Below are 14,129 nucleotides of genomic sequence, written 5' to 3'. Positions count from 1 at the left end.
TTTAAAAGGTAAATATCGTCAAACATGGAAAATAAAAAATTCCAACATAATTTTGTGATTTTACAAAGCATAATATAACTAATAATTTTCTTAAATTATTGGGGGAGAGGGGGGGGGGGGCTCCGCCTCCCCAAACGAATTTTTGAGGGGGCTCGGGCCCCCCCTCAGGCCCCATGGAATTGATTCCTGTGCACAGAGGGAAGGAGTACAATATTACAATAATGTTGACTGGTGAGTGTACTGTGTTCAAAGATTTGGATGTCAGTATGCCCATGTAACATTAGACCTCCAACACCATAACACCTGCACCATCAAAGTGATCATATTTGACAATACTGGATGTACCTCACATGGTGAGAGGTGGGAGTGCAGAATGCACCCAGGAATATTGTCAGACAGGATTGTTTTGGTGGTCCAGATGTTATGGTTTGGGGGTGCATAATTTTGTATTGGCATATCGACCTCCAAATCTTTGAAAATTGGAAAATCACTGGTCAGTGTTATTGTCACACTCAACTACTTCCATGTGTACAACTTTTCAGGGGTGCATTCAGACGTGACTTAATGGAAGGCAATGTGCAACTACACCATACAGAGCAGGAGGAGCTCTTGGAAAGAGAAGATATTTGGTGAATGGACTAGCCTGCCCATTTCTCCAACTTAAATCCCATCACACTTACATGGGATGCATTGGGGCAACACATTGCAGCTTGTCCACATGCATGAACAACCATCCAGCAGTTGTCAAGTGCACTGGCGGAGGAATGGAGCATTCTACCACAAGAACTCCTTACTAACCTTAGGGCTAGCACAGGAGCACATGCATGCCATCAGTGGTGATCACACATCCTATTAAGAACGATGTCAAGCCTTTCGTAATGTCCAGGGGACCATCATGAATCATGGTGACTTCAGGGTAATTATCGTCTTTGAATAAAAGTGTCATTTCTGTTTGTCACATTGCATACTTCAAACAATGGAAAATCCAGGAAGGACTGTAATAATATGTGCAAAGGAAAGTTGCCACTCACCATATAATGGGGATGCTGAGTCGCAGATAGGCACAACAAAAAGACTGTCACAAGTATCGTTTTCGGCCAGTAAGACCTTTGTCAAAATTAGATGACAAACACACACATACACACTCATGCAAACGCAACTCACACACACGATTGCAGTCTCAGCTCCTGCTCGCAGTGCGGCCTCATTGCACATTTCTTTTATTTACCTTCTGTAGCAGTTCTATGTGTGGTCCAAGTTTCACCAAGCTATGTTACTTGGCAGTGACCCACCATGCTAAATTTACTTTGGTTGTTAAGTTTGGCACACCAGTGTATTTATAATGTTAAGTGCCAATGATGCAGCGACCATGCCAGAATTTGAAGATTTATCCATTCAAACTGCGGGAGAAAAAGAACTGCAAAATTGCATTCTTTTTGTCTCATACTTATTTTTTTTAATAGAAATTCAGACATTTTAAGTTTCTAGTCAACTTGATCAGATTTCCAGCTATTTTGTACTTAAAACAATTGTAGAGAAAGCTAATACACAGACAGTGGCATACAAGATAGAGGTAGATCTCATTTATTGCCATTATTCCCTTTGTTTGGTTATGATGGTTGTATATGTGTCAGTGGAAACTGAGTACAATCATGAGGTTGTTGATAAAGACCATTTGTGCTACATTCACATACATTACCACCAAAAATATAGGGCACAGTAGTTACAGTGGAGCCATATGCTCTTCTTTTTTTTTTTTTTCTTCCAGGTATTCTGTGACCACATTGTTTGCGTATGCTTTCAAAATGGAAGTAATATAATGTCTCTGTTAACACAATTGTCGATTGCAGAGGAAACAAAAGTAAAGAAAAAATGAGGTCATGCTTTTGTGTTGACACAACTTACACAAAAAGTAGGGAATTCCCATCAGTCATTCGAATGTTTCACAAGACCAACTGATAAAACTATATTCTGATAGTTCCTTTGGCTGTGCCACTCCAGATATGACTCCAATGAAAGGGTGTCCATTGTGCTTGCTCTGATTATAATGTGCTGGTTACACCAGCTGAATTTAGTCCCTTAACTCCCAAAACCAACCAACCAGCACCAGATGATGTTGATGCTCAAATTTAGGACACATGCTGAGATAGCTCAACCCTTCCTTCTTCATGATAATTGCCATAACTTTTCGTTTTGTTTTTATCATCACACCTCATTGTATGTGGCAATCTGTAGCAGGTGTACTACAGGTTGTCACATACAACCATTTTATGTAGCCTCAATCACTACAAAAATCTACACAAAGACTGCCAATACTGTAATGCTATTATTGAAGTGTAAACAACTGGAAATAGCAGTTTGAGCACGAAATTCTCAGAATTAATTGTGACTCTTGAGATCTCAAGGTGATTCCATCAACTTCACTACTGTAATGCAATCCCTCGATTCTGTTAGCGTGAATGTGAATACTACCTCAGTACAGAAGCAAAAATCAGTAAAATTAGAGTGGCTTGATAGATTATGAGTGGTGGTTTGCCACAAATATGCAGAGAGCTGCCACACTTGCACACAATGTGCATGCCTAAAGAGCTTACCCACCTAAATGCAATGTCCAGAGGAAAGGATATTCTAGCCAGCTGATTAACAAGGCACTGTCAGTTAGAGGTAAAAACCAGGAAGTGGATAAAGAGGACAGCATGTTGGCAAAATCTCAGCTTTTCTTCCCTTTGTTGACAATATTCCATCCAAGTGAGCCAGAATCCTCCAGAAATTTATGGTGAAAGTGATATTCTGCCCGCAGTCTAAAATTTCAGGTCATGTGGGATCAGTGAAGGAAGATTTATTATTGCATAGGGCTGGAATCTACAAAATACGTCACATAGGCCAGACCCTGCGGACTGCGGAAGAACGCTACACTTACCTTATGCAACCAACCTAGTCTGCTATTGCTGAACATTGTACCTCTGCCAGACGTTCAATGGAGTATGATAAAACAATAATTTTGGTCACACCAACACGATTTTGGGACTCCATTATTAAAGAATCTCTTGAAATATGTGTGGCAGAAAATCTGATGAAGTATGATAGTGCCACCAGTTGGATAATGCATGGAATACCATTATTTCCATAGTTTACTCTAGATGAAGAAGACAGTATGCCAATGGTTGCAGCAAGTCACGTCCCTCAGGAGAGTTGAATTTTCCAATTTCGCCATTGAGAGTGTTGCCCACTGGGTTGTGTGGTCAGCCTGCCAACACTATCTTGATGCGTGTGTGAATACACACAACACACTAATAAACTGCAGGATGGGGGGAACCTTCATTCTTTGGTGGCTCATCTGAAGATGAATAGGAGGTTCCTAGTTGAAATACCATGGATTATATTTGATGAAAACTGAGAGCTAGCCCAAAACTTCCATGAATACAGTTTTGCCAATTGGGATCACTTGGAACTTATTCCAAACATCTGAGTGTGTAAATGTAACATTCTATCAGGAGAGTTACATTACATGCCTGATTTAGTTGTTCTTGAAAAAACAGAATGCAGAATGTTATAATAGACAGTTCATGTAATAACCAAAGGGGTACTATACTATCTGCATGGGTAAAAAAGATACAGTAAGACATCTCTTCTTATTCTGAATGAATGCCATAACCATGTCATTTGGATCAGAAGACTGAATTAACCCTTTTTACAAATGATATAAGCACTTTGGTCACACCAAGAAAAGAAACATCAGTAGAGAAAATAGTATATCACTTTTCTGCTAAAGTCATTAACTGATATTTTTCAAATTGACCCACCTTAAAGTTTGCAAAAACTGTAGCTCATATGATTTTGTACTGTCAAAAAACGTCACCTTTGTTTCATATATTGTACCAGCATAAACAATAAACAGAATAGAAAGGCCTAAGTGTGTGGACATATATAAGGATGCAAACCTAAAGTGAAAAAATGGCTTTCTCCTCAGAAATAATTGTCATCTTGAGGGCACAGAAAAAGTTAAATTAACATACTGTCATTTGCAGTTGTTCTAAGGGATAAGATTTTGTTAAATGTATGTATTAAAATCCACGGAGAAGAAATAAAAACTTTGATGTTTGCCGATGACATTGTAATTCTGTCAGAGACAGCAAAGGACTTGGAAGAGCAGTTGAACGGAATGGATAGTGTCTTGAAAGGAGGATATAAGATGATCATCAACAAAAGCAAAACGAGGATAATGGAATGTAGTCGAGTTAACTCGGGTGATGTTGAAGGAATTAGATTAGGAAATGAGACACTTAAAGTAGTAAAGGAGTTTTGCTATTTGGGGAGCAAAATAACTGATGATGGTCGAAGTAGAGAGGATATAAAATGCAGACTGGCAATGGCAAGGAAAGCATTTCTGAAGAACAGAAATTTGTTAACATCGAGTATAGATTTAAGTGCCAGGAAGTCGTTCTGAAGGTATTTGTATGGAGTGTAGCCATGTATGGAAGTGAAACATGGACGATAAATAGTTTGGACAAGAAGAGAATAGAAGCTTTCAAAATGTGGTGCTACAGAAGAATGCTGAAGATTAGATGGGTAGATCACATAACTAATGAGGAGGTATTGAATAGAATTGGAGAGAAGAGAAGTTTGTGGCACAACTTGACTAGAAGAAGGGATCAGTTGGTAGGACATGTTCTGAGACATCAAGGGATCACCAATTTAGTATTGGAGGGCAGCGTGGAGGGTAAAAATCGTAGAGGGAGACCAAGAGATGAATACACTACGCAGATTCAGAAGGATGTAGGTTGCAGTAGGTACTGGGAGATGAAGAACCTTGCACAGTATAGAGTAGCATGGAGAGCTGCATCAAACCAGTCTCAGAACTGAAGACCACAACAACAACATGTATGTATGGGATTCATATGTGAAGCAAGCATGTGTGAAAGCAGATAAAAATGTTAACTGCAGCTTTACAATACATTCATTCATTTGAAATTGGTTCTTAGCAATTCATTTGATTTTGAGCATAACAGAGACATTTATAAATGGAACACTAGAAGAAAAATGATCTGTGTACCCTCATGTAGATCTGATTTTGGCACAGAAAGAAGAGAGACATATAACTGACAACTTATCCCCAGAATTAAAAATTCAAAAGGGAATATTAGGGTTCTAGTATACTGCTGAGAGATGGGACCATTTTTGGAGCTAAAATGGATAACTGTATTCTGTATTATTCACCTGAGAGTATCTCAAAATGTTTATGCAAGGAACAGCATTTCGCACAGCCAATCGTAGCACTAGGTGATGGTATAGCCAATGAGCATGGGAACTGCTGCAAGTTAAACAGATCAGGACCTGATGATACAAGCATTATTGTCATGCCAAAAAAAGACACTTCACTAGAGAAAATGACATGAATTTCTAGAGGAGTTGATTTTGGTGAGAGATTGGGATCCCACGATGAGGGTCAGCCAGTAATGTCAGATTTTACAGATGATTCACAGCGTTCAAGAAATTGTATAGAATTTAAAGATTAGTTGGAGACAGTGAATTGAAATGAAGAAAAAGAGTGCGCTGGAACTTGAAGTGAATTTAAGAATATTAAAAACTTGAGTTTTGGAGAAGTGTGTGCTGTAGCTGTTGGTATCTGAAAGGGAGACACCAGAAACAGAGTATATTCAAAGTGAGAGTATAAAATCCTATGTTTTTGGAAACGGAATAGTCATGGCCAATATTAATTCTAAAGAGGAAAGGAAAATAAAAATTTGTAACTAGCAGAATTTCACATTGTGAATATTTTCTCTGCAGCACTTCGTTATTTTTAATTTTTGGGGACTTTGAATTGGAAAAGATTTGAAAGCATTTCTTTTACCACTTCCTCCATGAAAAGGGAGTGAAGAACTGACAGGTTGTGGCCTGTATATGTCTTAAATAAAATGAGAGGTTTGATGAGAGACCACTGAAAAAAAAGGGTCAGTTTTACCTGAGGCTCTATAAAGTCTCTTACCTTGTATCCCAGTGTAACAGAAGAGATAAATGTAGGCCAGGGACAATTTTGAGGTGAGTGCCATGATACTAGTACCAGATCAAGTGAATATTTCAATAGAAAGAGGAATTGCGTCGTAATTTTAATATATGCAAATTTTCATTCCATGAACAGTTCAGCTTGTGAGTATGTCATGATGCATTCTGAAGTGCTGCCAGTCACTTGACTGCGAGCAACACATGCAGAGCGTGTAAAATTTTGGTGTCCTACTGAGAAAACGGTCATTTGCTGGAGTCAGTGCATAAGGCATTGTTGATGCTATATTCACAATGGCATCTGGCTATGCTACTGTTACATTTACCAATGAAGTACTCATTCATATCACAGTGTTTCTGAATATCTCTCTAGAATTTGCATCCATTGTGTCATGCATACCTGTAAATAAAGATTTATACCATCTTTATTATTTTTTAAGTAGTGACTTTTTTGTACTTAGTTCTGAAAAAATAACTCAGTTTAGGTTTTAAAAAATATAACATACATGGAAGACATGAAACTGAAGCACTGAGCCATTTAGTTGGTGTATGTATATAGGGGGGGGGGGGGGAGTAATTTAGTGAAAGGTAATGATCATATGATTCTTCTGCTGCTTTTTTGTTGCCTTTGCACTACTATAGTTTCTAGAGATAATCCTTCATTAATGATGGTGGTGAGTGAATATTTCTTTTTAAAAACTGTTCCTTCAAGTCTTGTTCATGGTTTATCATGCATCTGTTTTAGCATTCTCTGATTTCTAGTTCTACCATGTATGATTTTCAAGACATGGCCAGTTTTACAGTATTGTGGTGTGCAGATTTTTGCCATCTTCCATAGCAGCTACTGTACTAGTTTTAGTCGTAAATGTAGTGACTGATGATTCTGTAACATGTTGAATACATACATTTTTTTATTTTTATAATTCTATAGGAATGAAAGTGGATTATATATTCAAAATGTTTACAGAATCAACACTGATGATGTTTTACCAAGAAAGTGAAATGTATCTGGTTAAAAACTTTTGTAATTTACATTTATAATACACTTAGGACATAAAAACAAAAGTAAGACTTATTTTTTATGCATTTTGGTAATGGGACATTGATGTTTAAGTCTGAAAACTTGATGCCTTGTGATATTAGTTTTCCAAACTACAAACATTTGCTACTTGCTTTGATTTTTATTGCATTTTCCTCGCTATGTCTGTAACTTTACACAGGTTTGTTGTTTCATTGCCTACTCAGCTGTTTCATCCACTCAGTCACACGGACACCTCCCTGTGCATTAATTGCCGACCACTGTTACAATGAAATTATTTACAGACAACACTCAATCTTGGACAGGTCGAGGGTATCGGCCATACCCATTTCGACGGAACCCACATGAATGCGAGATCAGAGTGCACTACTTTGCTTTTATCAAGATAGTTGGCGCTCCGGTCAAGACACTGGACTCGCATTCATTAAGGAAGGAGTTGAAATTATAGGTTTTCAGAGGTTTGCCTATATATATTATGAAAATAGCGAGATGGTTGTATTGAAAATGGCACGGCCTTTGTCCTTCCCATTCTTGTTCATTTCGAGCTTGTGCTATGTCTCTGATAACCTCGTCTTCGTTGGAACGTTAAAGCCAACTCTCCTTTTTTATTTTATTTTATTTATTTTTTTTATTTAAATAAATGGGCGGATAGCGTTGCTGTCGCCACTTCGATATTTATCCTAAGATGAGGAAACCGTGCCGTGTATGCTATTTGAGAAGTGACAGTAAATGTATAACGCTTTGCTTTTAATCTTCCTTTTCTGTCCGGCAATCTGCTAGTGTGCTACTACAACATATAGCGAGCAACCTGCACAACGGACTGGAACTGAACTCAACGAAGCATGCGCGTGGGAACACCTGCCCCCTACCCCAACGGTTTGTCTGGCATGTGGGCTCACATCGATCCAGACCACAGCAGCGTGGCTCTGCTGACGAAAACGTCACTCTGTATTAAGTTCTCGTTTTCCTTGTACCGTGTTAGTGGTTCGTAGAAAGGTAAACTACAACCATTTGAACAGCACTCAAGCACATCACTTAATTTTGTCTGGCAAGACACTTATGGCACTATACTTAGCAACAGACTTTGCTTTTTTACGTACATTAACTTATGTGTCCCTTCAAGAAAATTTCATTACTGTTTGAATCAAAATTTTTTAGCATTGCATATATTTTATGAAATTTTTATCTCTTTTCCGAGCCGTCGATGTTTGAGAATGATATTTCGTGACTTTTTCATCTTCATTATTTCCAGTTTCGCTGAAAAACTGCTGGCATTTCTTGCGCAGTTGATCGTCAAACTATTTTCTTCAAACTTTTGATGTTTCTAATTTTTAGAGTGTCTGTTGCATTTAAGACAAATTATGTAAAATTGAATGATATGACCTCATTGTGGAGCCGTTAATGGATACTAGGGTACCTATGTTACGCGATGACTTCTCGGCCTGTGAGAATGATCGAAAGATTTGTTTATTAGTTTTTTTATACAGCTTGCAGAATTTTCATGATCTTATCTTTTAGCAAGGTTCTGACAACAGCAGCGTTGTATTACTATTTTAAACAATGAATGAAGAATTTACTGTTCGTAAGTGGACTTATCCCATATCAATTGTACAATCTACTGTACTGACTTGATCCAAGGAGCCAATTAATAACAAAAATAAAATAAATAAATAAAGTGGCTTCCTTTTATGTTAATTAAAGGGCTTTATTACTAAAATACTAAAAATATTGTGCTTATATCTGGAGGTGCTGTATACCTAATTCTCAAGATGTCATTCTGTCTTTCATCGCACGGCTTGTGTTTGCGAGAATGCAGCTAATTTTCCTGAGGATCTGAATTCATTTCTAAAGTCTTCAAGTTTTTAGCAGTCATCAAATACTGAGATGTAAACTATCTGGTCGAATACATATATTTTTCTGATTCGAATCGCCCTCTGCTAACCAATATCTAGTTTTAGTGCTTTTCCTAAAGCTTTTTTAGCGAATAGTGAGATGTTAGCTCGTACAAAACCACCGGCATTTCGTAATAGAAACCGAGCTGCTGCCGCGCCTGTACGATATCTTGTAAGTGGGGAGGGGGCTAGACTTTGGGGTATGGGATATTTTTAATATTTTGGAAGACAAATGGCGACTTGTAAGTAGCCATTAAAAAGTTCCCATTCCGATCCTGTTAAAAACCTGCATAATACCGACTTTTAAATCATTCGCTTGAAAGAAAGACGCCTGGCTACACTATATTTTACCTTTTCCTGAGAGCTGGGGGTGGTGGCGGTCCCCCTTTTCTCCAGGTATGGACGCCCTTGGTTGCTATTACGTCCTCAGTATTATTGTAGTCATAACGCCGAAGAGATCTTAAAAACAAAACACATTGCGCACACTGGGCCGGTTTTCAGTAGCTTATCCAGGATCTTCACAGGTGAGGGGGAGCAACTCGTGTGAGTTCCGCGGTAAATGACGAAACAGTTTACAGATTCACGACTCTGGGTATACTTGCTACTAGTCAATATTCATGTTCTTGCTTTGCTCGGACTGACACTAAATTGATACATGTGTCTTTGAAAGCGGGGCACTATGAAAGTTCAGTCTGCGAAGATTATTTCTAAAGGAGTGAGTTTTGCTGTCCTCCCCTACACATCGTCGGGTATGTTTTTTGCCGGTTTTGCTTTGGAGTATCTTTCTATTCTGTTACACGATTCCCCCCTATAGACCCAGTTACTCGGAGGTAGGTCGTGACTTTGAGAAAGGAGTACCTATAACCTATTAACGACATAACCGTCCCCGTCAGAACATTATTTGTTTGCTACCTGCTCCATGTGCTGTCTACCAGTTACATGTTTACTAATGCCTATTTGAGCCTTATATTGTCAAACACTTCAAACCCCTTGCCCCATGCTTAACTTATAACCAATGAGTAATTTAAAGAATTTGCCAGGTGCTAGTAGGACTCGCGCACTAACGGTTCCACATAGAGTTAATTACGTTTGTAGACAGTTCATCCATTCAAGAAATCGGGGATCTCGGCGATTTTTCCGTGTTATCGACGTTGCCGCAGGCAAGATGTCGATCCCAGAGATTCCTAGATTTTCGAGAATGTTTTAATTTCAAGTTTGAAGTCGGATAACAAATGACAAAAGAAATGTTTTTACTGTGATATAATTACAAATTAACAACTTCGGATTTTTCTCATTACTTGCACTGTGAAACCTTTCTTCTTATGATTCGAGACCAACGGGAAGTACCCTATAGGTACTGATGAGTGAGTTTGCTAGAATCAAAATAAGTGACATAAATGGTCGTATCTTTTGACTACATTCACTAAGAAGCTTAACATTTTTACACCACCAAAAAATTATGGACCTCAGTATGTGACATAAATTTCAACTTGATACGTGTAGCTGTTTATGAGAAAAAGGGTTTTGAACAGTCGGATAGACAGCCCGATGGACAGACGCTCAACAAAGTGATCCTGTAAGGGTTCCGTTTTTACATGTTGAGACACTGAACCCTAAAAAAGACTACAGCCAGTAAAATGATGCCGTTCCTTTGCTGTGACGTCAGTGTTTTACTCTTTCAGTAACAGTATTGAAGGTGGAAGGGGAGGAAAAGCAAGGGAAGGGATTATTGATCTCTGCTGCAGCGGGACATTAAGTGGAATCAGCGGCGACGAGTGAAAATGTGTGCCAGACTAGGTTTCGAACCTGGGATCTGCTGCTTACTAGGCAGGTACGAAAACCAGTGCGCCATCCGGAACACAGTGTTATGGCAACTGCGCGGCCTCTCTCGGAACGCCTCACAGCCGACTCACTTTTCCACAGAGTGCCATCTATCCACAGTCCCTGTCCATTTCCTCCATGCTCGCTATCCAGAGATTACTGCAGGAGGTAGGACGTACTTGTGCGTCCGCATATTATTGATTCGCCTAGATTGGCAATGGATCCACCTTCTTCAGTGCTTTACGTACTGTATTACCCTATCAATATCTTCGTATACTTTATCTATCACGTCATCATGTGTACCTAAATCATCGTTGTTGGTTTGGTGTCGATAACAACCCTGTACATTCTAACATCGCTGCATGTTGTGAACTAGGATTGTTGATATTTTTAAAAATATCGAGAGGCCGATAGCAAAAGCTTGATCTCTGTGTAGCGAACATGGAGGAAATGAAGAGGGGCTGTGGATAGGCGGCGCACGGTGGGAATGTGGATCAGCCTCGAGGTGTTTTTAGCAAACAGAACACAGCATGTTGTTATCAATGGAGAGACGTCTACAGACGTTAAAGTAACCTCTGGCGTGCCACAGGGGAGTGTTATGGGACCATTGCTTAAAAAAAAAAAAAAAAAAAAATGGTTCAAATGGCTCTAAGCACTATGGGACTTAACATCTATGGTCATCAGCCCCCTAGAACTTAGAACTACTTAAACCTAACTAACCTAAGGACATCACACAATGCCCAGCCATCACGAGGCAGAGAAAATCCCTGACCCCGCCGGGAATCGAACCCGGGCGCGGGAAGCGAGAACGCTACCACACGACCACGAGCTGCGGGCCATTGCTTTTCACAATATATATAAATGACCTAGAAGATAGTGTCGGAAGTTCCATGCGGCTTTTCGCGGATGATGCTGTAGTATACAGAGAAGTTACAGCATTAGAAAATTGTAGCGAAATGCAGGAAGATCTGCAGCGGATAGGCACTTGGTGCAGGGAGTGGCAACTGACCCTTAACATAGACAAATGTAATGTATTGCGAATACATAGAAAGAAGGATCCTTTATTGTATGATTATATGATAGCGGAACAAACACTGGTAGCAGTTACTTCTGTAAAATATCTGGGAGTATGCGTGCGGAACGATTTGAAGTGGAATGATCATATAAAATTAATTGTTGGTAAGGCGGGTACCAGGTTGAGATTCATTGGGAGAGTCCGTAGAAAATGTAGTCCATCAACAAAGGAGGTAGCTTGCGAAACACTCGTTCGACCTATACTTGAGTATTGCTCATCGGTGTGGGATCCGTACCAGATCGGGTTGACGGAGGAGATAGAGAAGATCCAAAGAAGAGCGGCGCGTTTCGTCACAGGGTTATTTGGTAAGCGTGATAGCGTTACGGAAATGTTTAGCAAACTCAAGTGGCAGACTCTGCAAGAGAGGCGCTCTGCATCGCCAGGTTTCGAGAGGGTGCGTTTCTGGATGAGGTATCGAATATATTGCTTCCCCCTACTTATACCTCCCGAGATCACGAATGTAAAATTAGAGAGATTCGAGCGCGCACGGAGGCTTTCAGACAGTCGTTCTTGCCGAGAACCATAGGCGACTGGAACAGAAAAGGGAGGTAATGACAGTGGCACGTAAAGTGCCCTCCGCCACACACCGTTGGGTGGCTTGCGGAGTATAAATGTAGATGTAGATGTAGGTGTGCCGAGACAGTCTGTGCAGTTGCGACAACACTGTGTCCCAGATGACGCAGTGGTTAACGCACCTGCCTTGTAAGCAGGAGATCCCAGGTTCGAATCCTTGTTCGGTACACATTTGCACTCGTCGCCGCTGATTCTGCGTAATGTCTCGATGTAGCTGACATCAGTTATACCTTCCCTTTCTTTTTCTTTCTCCCCTCATCCCCCTCTCCACCTTCAATTTACATATAATTTATCACAGCTGCGGATTCTGGGTGGTGTCTGTTCTTTTGGACACCACGCATTCGTATAATTTCAGTAACAGTGGTTGCTGCGTTTTTGTACTTTGCGCTTTTCCTGCGTCTGTCCAAGTGATTCTCAGTTACAGTAACTGCGTAGCCTCGAACTAGTTTAAAACTGCGTAGACATTTTCACGTATACTATAGACCAGGGCTTCACAACATACGTGCTCGCGGAGCAAGCTGTGAGCAGCAAGGCGCGAGCACGGAGCAGCGCGAGCACGCTACCCCCACTACCGGAGCAGAGCGGAGAGTAGGGAGAGTCACGTGAGGTACACAACAGCTGCAGCCAGTCGATGTAAATCCGCGGCCACCTGCAGGGACATCACTCACGAATTATTACTGCGACAAATGAAACAAATAAAGGAGAATGTACACGTGCCACATAATTTTATTAGCTTAGTGTATGCCTCTACCATCTGTAGACACTGAAACTAAAGAATTCCACGACAATCCTATATTTTCAACACTTTCTTCAACACTACTTAAAATATCACCTCCGGTTGTAGTGTTTTTCATGGCTACTACATCGAGGAGCTCCTCCCTCACCTGAAGATCTCTATTAACACCTCTAATAAATATGGTAAGCTGCGCTGTTCCAGTGATATCAACACTTTCGTCCAGAGCTAGAAAATACGCCATAAAATCTTTACCGATATTTGCAAGCTGGCTCTGGACGTCGTCTGCCATGTCCTGTATGCGACGCATAATGGTCATGTTAGATAATGGCACAATCCGAAACTGTTCAACTTGAGATGGACACAAATGTTCCGCTGCAACTACCAAACATTCCTTTATTAAATCGCCATCAGGTAAGGGGCGCAGGGATTTTGCTAAAAGCATAGCAGTTTTGTAACCCACTCTGAGAGCTGCCTCAGTTGATTTTTCTTCGTCGTCCAGATCTTCTTCGGATAGCTTCCTTTTAAGTTTAATAACTTCCTGTGCATGATCTGGTCAATCACATTTTCCACGTCCGTAGTCTTTCGCGTGGTACGACATATAATGTCGCTGCAAATTAAATTTCCTAAAAGAATTCAGCGTTTTGTGACATACTAAACATTTTGCAACACCATCTTTTTCTGTAAACAGATACAATTCCCCCCAATGGGGGTTGAACTGCGAAAGCATGGTTGGGGTTACACAACAGCGACTTCACATGATTCTTAACCAGCGAAGTGACTGTTAAGAGCTGGTCGTAGTACTTTAAACGTTACACAGTCGGCGCGAATTCAATAGGCACGCTGCGGCCCTATTCAAACGTGCGCGCGCATTTCCCCTCCCTCCCCTCCCTCCCTACTCCACGACCTTGCAGCTGCTCGCGAGCACGTGCCTGAGCAGACGCGAGTACTCGCGCTCAAAACCGGCCGGTTGTTAAGCCCTGCTATAGACCTTTC

At 40.4% G+C, this 14,129-nt stretch overlaps 1 protein-coding gene across 1 annotated transcript in view; it reads left to right on the top strand.

The window, feature by feature from the left end:
* Positions 1–7,921: 7,921 nt before the first annotated feature.
* Positions 7,922–14,129, top strand: part of LOC126249800 (ADP-ribosylation factor-like protein 6) — an 82,565-nt gene continuing 76,357 nt past the window's right edge. The window contains exon 1 of the mRNA XM_049951492.1: positions 7,922–8,035. The gene's annotated coding sequence lies outside the window, so the exon portion shown is untranslated. The remainder of the gene's footprint in view (positions 8,036–14,129) is intronic.

The sequence above is a fragment of the Schistocerca nitens genome, chromosome 3 (assembly GCF_023898315.1).
Source record: "Schistocerca nitens isolate TAMUIC-IGC-003100 chromosome 3, iqSchNite1.1, whole genome shotgun sequence".
Classification (NCBI taxonomy): domain Eukaryota; kingdom Metazoa; phylum Arthropoda; class Insecta; order Orthoptera; family Acrididae; genus Schistocerca; species Schistocerca nitens.
The sequence above is the reverse complement of the archived record's forward strand: the minus strand, read 5'-3'. Positions and strand labels throughout refer to the sequence as shown.